Source organism: Natator depressus, chromosome 25 (assembly GCF_965152275.1).
Source record: "Natator depressus isolate rNatDep1 chromosome 25, rNatDep2.hap1, whole genome shotgun sequence".
Classification (NCBI taxonomy): domain Eukaryota; kingdom Metazoa; phylum Chordata; order Testudines; family Cheloniidae; genus Natator; species Natator depressus.
The window spans coordinates 9,462,758-9,471,336 of record NC_134258.1 but is presented as its reverse complement, the minus strand read 5'-3'; the positions used below and the strand labels follow the sequence as shown (position 1 = coordinate 9,471,336).

At 45.5% G+C, this 8,579-nt stretch overlaps 1 pseudogene; it reads right to left on the bottom strand.

Annotated features, from left to right (window-relative positions):
* Positions 1 to 640: 640 nt before the first annotated feature.
* Positions 641 to 850, bottom strand: LOC141978025 (U2 spliceosomal RNA; annotated as a pseudogene).
* Between the last annotated feature and the right edge of the window lie 7,729 nt (positions 851 to 8,579).

The window sequence follows — 8,579 nt, the reverse complement described above, 5'->3', positions numbered from 1 at the left end:
AACAGGGAAAATAATGTCAAGATTGGTTTCAGAGTAGCAGCCGTGTTAGTCTGTATTCGCAAAAAGAAAAGGAGTACTTGTGGCACCTTAGAGACTAACCAATTTATTTGAGCATAAGCTTTTGTGAGCTACAGCTCACTTCATCGGATGCATGTCAAGATTGTCACCTGTTGAAAACACACACACACACCAGTCCTCTCCACCCCCACCCCCACCCCTACCCCCACCCCGAAATGATACAGGATTATTTGCAATGCAGGAGAGTGCACAAAGCAGAATGTTCAGTTTCCTTCAAGTGTTCCAGAGATTCCCAATGAAACATGAGACCCCCCCCTTGTTGTAAATGCTCTGGATTGGAGAAATAGACCCTAATTTATAAGACTGGTGTTTGCCTCCCTGTTGTATTTTGCGTTTGGCCTCTGTGCCTCCTGTTGTTGTTTCCACTGGGGCAATCAGATTGCAAGATGGGGGTCAAATGCCTGATCTGGCAGCATTTCACACCTGCTTTGCACACGTTTGATGGGTATAAACAACAGCACAACACAGGAGAATGGAGAAGCTGTCCCAGGAATGCTGCATTATCATGGGGATCCACAAGATCCCAGGCCAGGGATTAGCTGTGCAGGTAAGTGTTTTGGTTTTTTGGTTTTTCATTCCTGGAGACACTGCAATACCAGGTCAATGCATGGGGTGGACAAAGCAAGCTCCTATTCCAGCCCCCTGTTTCAAAAATCAATTTAATATACAGTCCTCAAATAAAGGACATATCAGATATTAAACTGATAAGAACAGAGACGACACTTTGATCTTAGCTTGCTTGTGGCTACCTGTGCTCAGGCAGAGGAACAATGCAATGGTGGAATTTAAAAAGCTTCCACATGGGGCCCAATTTTGGGGCTGCAGTTGGAAGAGCATGTAAAGGGTCCTTTCTGCCTGGATTTACAGGAAGCTGGTGATCTGATTGCATCAGCTAAGGAGGGGGAGCTCTGAACAGCGCTGCTTACCCAAGTCAGAGAGAAAATGGAGAGCCGGGCTCCCCCCTGCTGCCTCCTTGAATCCCGTCCCCGTCCCATGTTAAGCCTCCAGCGTCTGTCCCCTACACATGGATTCTGCCAAGAACCCTCCACCGAGTATGGGGATCTGGGATGTGTGGCTGGAGAGGACGTGCCGGGGGCAGGGGGGACGACATCACCCTCCCCCACACCCGACGGAAAGCAGCCAAAATCTCAATGCAGCCTAAAATGTATTAACATTTTCCAATCTCCATCCATGCTGTGGAAACACGCTCCCCCCTTAAATGGGGTTGCTGGGACCTCTTGTGCACCATCAGAGAGCCAGAGGCATCAGGGCTGGCAGGAAGGTCCATGCCTCTGTGATTCCCCCAGGATGAGGAGGTTCTGGGCAGAGCTGCTGCCCCTGCATGGGGGTGGGGACAGTCCAGGCTCAACAAGGAATTTATGGATTGACTCGCGCCCTTTTGACTCCGGAGCAGCGAGGCGCCATCGACCTGGCCCTGTGCTTGTTCTTTAACATGTTGTTTTGCCTAGCTTTAATTTAAGAACTGAATTCAAATACCACAGAGGACAGATCAATGCCTTTTTCATAACTCAGCAGTGACAACGCTCAAGCTTTTCATATGTAAAACTACAGGAAGCAATCTGCCTGGCCCCAAGACATACCAAAGATGGAACTCAGCTGAGAATTCATTTTCTCCCTTAGAATCATAGACTATCAGGGTTGGAAGGGACCTCAGGAGGTCATCTAGTCCAACCCCTTCCTCCCCCCCTCCCCTCCCGCCAGGAAACCCTGATCACCGTTATCTGCTGGGCATGCAACTCACGGCTCTTTGCACGGAAGCATATTTTATCCACCCTTGGGTTCTCTGCAGTAGTTCTCATATGGGTTAATAGCTACAATGACAACAGGTGGGAAAGGAAGCTCAGAACAATGTAGGATTCAGCATGGACCCAGGAACCAAAATTCTAAAGCAAGGGGTTCTCCCCTTTTTCTTTCGGAGGCCCCTCCAAAAGGCCCATCCAACAGGCCCGCCTGTGCCACAACTGTTTTTCTGCATCTCCGGTAGATTAAAAGCCAGGGCTGGCGTTAGGTTGGAGCAAGCAGGGTAATTGCCCAGGGCCCCACACCATAGGGAGCCCCAAGAAGCAGTGGGGATCAGGCTTCAGCTTTCAGCCATAGGCCCCAGAGAGTCTAACGCCGACCCTGCTGTCTGGTTTATTTTGGAGGACCCCCTGAAACCTGCTCATGGGCCCCCAGGCGGCCCCGGATCCCTGGTTGAGAACCACTCCCTTATATGATTCCATCGCTGTAATATATAAGTACCTGTCTCTTCCATTTTCCTGAGCTAGGTTTCCATATGTAATATCCTGGGGACCTCCCTTCTATGTTCCTGACCAGGACATTGGCTCAACCAGCAAAGAGATTGTCTTAGAGAATCCATTTCAAGTTTTAACCTCAAGTCCAGTGCAGGTTGGGCCAGGACTCAGGGAATTCATTGAGAATGGGACACCTGTGTGGTGCAGATATAGGGTGTGATTTTCACCTGGCTGATTTTCACAATGTGATTGACACACACACACACACACACACCACCACCACCACCACCCCCTAAACAGTTTCGTCTCACTTTGGAGAACCCACAAGACATCGCGGATTGAAACATGTTGTTGTGACAAACCCGAAACGTTTTGTTCTGATTTTGGCTTTTTTTCATTTTATATTTCAATGCACCACAAAAAAATGAAAATGAAGAGCCACTTCAAAACTGAGCATTGAAACGATCCATTCCAAAAAGGTCGGAATTGAATGTTTCAGCCTCGTGGAAACGCTTTCTTTCCATTTTCATTTCAAAACGCATTGTTTGTCACAGGCGACGTGTCTTCAGGAAACATTTCACTTTTGACGCATCGGCATTTTTCAAAGGGAACAGCATCGTGGCGGAAAATTTCCAGCCAGCCCTGCGTTTTGCACCCACGCTGCACGCCATTGTGCCCTCGAAAATGATTTGCACCAGATGAAGGGTAACAGAGAATTAGGCCAATAAGATTTTAAACAGCAATATACCACTCATCTATGTACAAGCTTTTACAAGGTCTATTTACTTTACATTTCCCTTCACACATCTCCTTCAGCCGCAAAGTATACAATGATGTGTTGATTGGTCACCAGGGCAAACTCCTTTTCCTTCAAGAATATAGTGCATCAGGATATTTGAGCTTCCTAATTAAAAATATGTTTGAGAATTGAATTGTAAATGAATCAATTTCTCCTTTAACTCCCCTCCCCTCCAGAAAACCTGGTCAAGCAAGACCAAAATGGGTATTGTTAATAATTGCTATTTCTATTTCTCCTATGTCTGATCAAAAGATTTCATTGCATGACAAATGAGCAAATTACTGTAAAATATTATACACCCCTCCAGAACACTGATGCATGAGATACAGTAACTAGAGTAATGATGCTGTGATGCTTGCCACATGACACAGTTTTGAATGGCTGTGTAACAAATTCAAGAAGGAAAATAGGGGTCTTGGACAGAGGGTGAGGAAACTAGATATAGCAAAGACAGCTATTAGGGACTGGAACAAAATAAGCCAGCCCCATTTTGCAGCAGGCACTGATGCATAAGAGCATGCCACGTTATAGGGATTAGGGAGAGGCTGTGTAGATCCCAGCATGGAATTCTGCATTAGAAGTGTTTCAGAGTAACAGCCGTGTTAGTCTGTATTCGCAAAAAGAAAAGGAGTCCTTGTGGCACCTTAGAGACTAACCAATTTATTTGAGCATAAGCTTTCGTGAGCTACAGCTCACTTCATCGGATGCAACGAAAGCTTATGCTCAAATAAATTGGTTAGTCTCTAAGGTGCCACAAGTACTCCTTTTCTTTTTGCATTAGAAGTGGCATTCACCTCTGGATGTAGGGTCCATGGAAGAGCAGAACTGGGCAGTTTCCAGTGCAGATAGGGCGAGAGGCTGCGGAGCAAGCACCACAGGATCTTATACCCTGCCCTCAGGAGAACTCTGCATCACCTTTGCATAAATTAACTTGGGAAGGGGCAGTTCAGGGACAGGCAGGGGATATGGACACTGGGTCCATGATTATGTGGCCACTGACTCCTTAGATACAGGGTGCACCTGGGTTGCAGCCACTTGTCCATCCCAGGGACTGAAGCCTAGAGCAGCAGCTGTAAAAGGGGCTTTGGAGCCCTGCTGGTGGGTTGGGCTCCGTCCACCACAGCCTTAGTTAGGTTCTACACACAAACCCTCTCCTCGGAAAGTTTTGAGCCATATTCAGAAAAGCTCGCCATTCTGCTTCTTCCATCACCATTGGGGAGAAGCTAGGAAGTTACTGTCTTCTGCATACAAGGTAATGTCTCTACTGTATCAAACTGAAGCCAGTACTGAAGCCAAGTGCCAGTTATGTTGGGCAAAAGTCCCTAGTCAGTCATTTCTCAGACAAACCTGCCTTTGGACCAAATCCTGAGAGATACTGGGCACTTGCAACTTCTGTTGGATCAGTTATTCAGCCTGACCTGTGGGTGATTGCAAGCATGAATTTGTCACACAAACAAGAGACGCAATGGACCAGGTTCTCTGTTGCCTGGGTCCTTGTGTGGTCAATTACACCACTGCAAAGAGAAAAGGAGTACTTGTGGCACCTTAGAGACTAACCAATTTATTTGAGCATGAGCTTTCGTGAGCTACAGCGGCTGTTACTCTGAAACCTGTCATTATGCAAACCACTGCAAAGGGAGTGCAAAATACTACAGTTCTGGTGTAGTAGCATCTTACACGGGTGTAACTGACCACACAAATATAGGGCAATGAAGAATCTGACCCAATCACTATATAAATCACAATCACCCACATGGAGAGCTGGCTCTAAATCCCCACTCCTTCATCGCCAAGCGCGCACCCCTCTGCCGCCTGAATGAAGAAAGAACTTAAAGAGTTTGCAGAAGCAGGTCCCTTAGCTGCTCTGTATGCCAGCCACTAGAGGGCAGAGTCACTCATCCACCATGCTAGTACATTCCCCGCAATCACTTAGGGTTTTCCCCCGCTGAGTAAGGACTTTACAATTTGGCAGGGCTGATGCTCCATTGCCCTGCACCCTTCTGAGCCATATACTCCCGGGCAAAATGCACCATTCTGACTGGCACTGAAATGTGACTAGAACTGGGCAAGAAATGGTTTTCCTGAGCTGTGAGAATTTTTGACATAGCGAAAAACTTTCCTGCCCCAAAGCAGGATGAAAAGTCAAACTCTTGAACATTTCTGTGAACGGATAATCCCCAAAATGGTTTGGATCGAGTCAATCAAAATGATTCATTTAGATAATGATGAAACAATTTGTTTTGATTTTGACCTTTTAAAAATATATTAACCTTATTTGTAGTATAAATTAACGACTTTTTTTTTTTTTTGGAAACAAAGTTGTTTTGTAGTTGAAAAACTAACATTTTCATGTTTAAAATGTCAAAACATCCCATTCTGGCAATTAAAACAAATCCAAACTCTTTTAACTGGGAGATTTGTCAAAATCAACCCTTTCCCAAAATTAGTGTCCATTTTGACAATCTGGCATTTGCCAGCAAACAAATGTTGAGTTAGAAATGTTTCAACCCGCAATATGTACGACTACACTTGTGCAGTGCAACAATTAGTTGAACCCAGGGTATCTAAGTTCAGACACACATCCTTACACCTCTAATGCTCCTAATCTATTTCCATATCCTCAGAGATAAGAACGTTTAAGTTAAAAACATATTTATAAAGTTCCCGACACAATTATAAGTACCGTGCAGTGCTTGTACCTCTTTGGAGCTGAAATAAAGCAAACCGGTGCTTCAAGGTAAACATGCCTACCTAGCTTATTAATCATATCAGTCCCTCCACACTCTCTGACAGCTTTGATGTGTGTTTGTATTTCTTCTTCTATTGAGAAACCCAGAGCAGATTCAACTCCCACAATTTGTTTTCAAGGCTGTAGCAATGGCAACCTCTTGACTGCACAAAAGATATCTATATCTATATCTATATGGCAATGGATGGCATTGAAGTGGCAATGTATTCTGGATCTAGGGCTGCTGCCCTGGCAATTAGTTGTCTTTTTGTTGCATATGATCTGTTTGGAGGAGAATAATCGACATATGTTCTCATGGATGGAGAACTATCTAGCGAAGTTGGCAGGTGAAAAGAGCCCATCAGAAATGCTCTTGCTAAAACTCTCCTCCAGCTCTTTGATAAATAAGGACTGAGATGCTGGATTTTGCATCGAAGTCAGTGGAAATTTTCGCCCGAATTAAGCAATGAGTAAACACTGAGTAAAGGCCTCGGGACTGATCCCAAATATTATGATGATCATTTATAATTTTTATTATAGTACTGCCTAGGGAGCCTTATTCGTGACAACTCTTGACAGTGGCTAGGCAGCTGGTGTGCTGAGATCGCTGCCTGTCTTGCTGACCAGTATTATCTCATTGTTTCCTTGTGCTCCCTCCTCTGTCTGTCTGCATCCACCTGTTGTCTCTTGTCTTATACTCAGCGCATGTCTAAACACAGGTGTTGTACCATTTTAACGATAGCAGTAGAATTAAAGTGCTACATACAACCCTGCCAGTGCGGATGCACTTATACTGGTATAAATGTGCTTATAACAGCATAGATAGTTCTGATAGGGAAGGGGAATAATCCCCATAAGTATGAGGCAGCTTTATACTAGTTTAATTGATTCCGGACTAGGGATCGTCCTGGTACAGTTATGTTAAGAAAAAATCACAGTCCCATCCAACATAGTTATACTGTTATGAAAACTGCATGTATACTTGGACTTAGCTGTTAAGCTGTTTCAGGGAGGAATTTCTCTTTGTTCTGTGTTTGTACACCACCGAGCACAGGGGGTTCTGGTCCATGACTGAGGCTCTTAGTTGCTACTGCAATAGAAATGAATGAATAATAACTGTAGTAATTCATTAAGGGATCAGGGCCTCTGGTTCCAGGCACTTTAAATCTGGGAAAAACAGAGTTTCTGCCTCATAGAGCCCACAAGCTAGGGAGGGTTATGGCAAGATGACAGGTAGGCAGTCAAACTGAATCATGTTCTTAAGTGTCACCCAAGTGTCACGAAGTGTGGGGGAGTCAGGGCCCTGCACCCCCCACTTCCTGCGATTCACCGTGACTCTCAGCCAGCCAGTGAAACAGAAGGTTTATTAGACGACAGGAACACAGTCCAAAACAGAGCTTGTAGATACAGGAAACAGGACCCCTCAGTCCGGTCCATCTTGGGGGGTAGGGAGCCCAGACCCCGGTTCTGGCCTCCCTCCATTTCCCCAGCCAGCTCCCAACTGAAAACCCCCTGCAGCCGTCTCACCTAGCCATACCCCCCCCCCCCGGCTCCTCCTCCAGCCTTTGTCCAGCTTCCTGGGTAGAAGGTGTCACCTGGCCTCGACCCCCTCCTGGGCCCAGGTTACGTGCTCAGGTATCATCCCTCAAGGGAAGTCACATGCCGATATCCCACCACCATCCAGCACCAATGCAGCCAGGACCAGTAAAACTCCCCCGCAACATTACCAGGTCAATACTCCCCATTCCCTACTCCGTCACCCCAAGTCAATTACCTAAGTGGGACCAAGCAGTAAGCTCTGAGTAAGAACAAGAGCTGAGTATGGCTGCTGGGATTTGATCTCGTTAGTATCCATGGTGGAGTGGCTCTGATTATCTCTCACATATCGCCCAACTTGCTGAGGAGCTAAATAATAATATTTTCCTGTTGGTTTTCACTGACGCAATTCAAACTCACACATGGGCTGACATTTGGTCAGTATCCTAGATGCCCACAACAGGATCAAGCAAAAGTTCAGAGAGCGCCGATGCTTTACAGCATAATATTTACTCTTCTGACAAGAGTTCCCTGCTTTTCCTCAAAAGCGCAAAATGTTGTGCAGTGAAGCAGGAGCCATTCAGTATGCTGAACCTTCCTAAGGGCTGTGTTCGAGAGGTTACGGAAGACAGGAAGTACTTTTATCTCCTTCAAAAATTAAAAGCCAAGGGTCTGATTCACTTATACCAGTGCAAATAAGAGGAACTCCAGTTAAGTCAGTGATGCTACACTTGTGTAAAATGAATGTAAGTGAAAGGAGGATCAGGACCCAAAATCCTTAGTGGAAATGTTTCCCAAAAAGATGTATAGTGGTCTGGAAAGGTAGAGGAAAACCACAATGTATATGCACAAGGGGCCCAAATTAAGGTTGCACAGGCAACCTTAATTCTGGCATTCCCTAGCGTTTGAGTGCTTGGCTTTGCAACTTGAATAGTGTTATTTTAAAGTAAGTTGTTGTCGTTGTGGTGTGTGCGTGTAACCTAGATCTATAATGAGTGGGAGGAGCTCTTATGGGTCTACATGAAACCACCTCTTTGAGGAGTGGGGCTCCCTGTTCCCTAAACTCTTCTCACTCTATTTTAATAAAATACAAATGTTTAAAACCAAACATTATCCAAGGTGCATTGAGGTTCAAACAGCACCAGTAATGGCCCGTTGGCTACTGCTATGCTACGACTAGGAA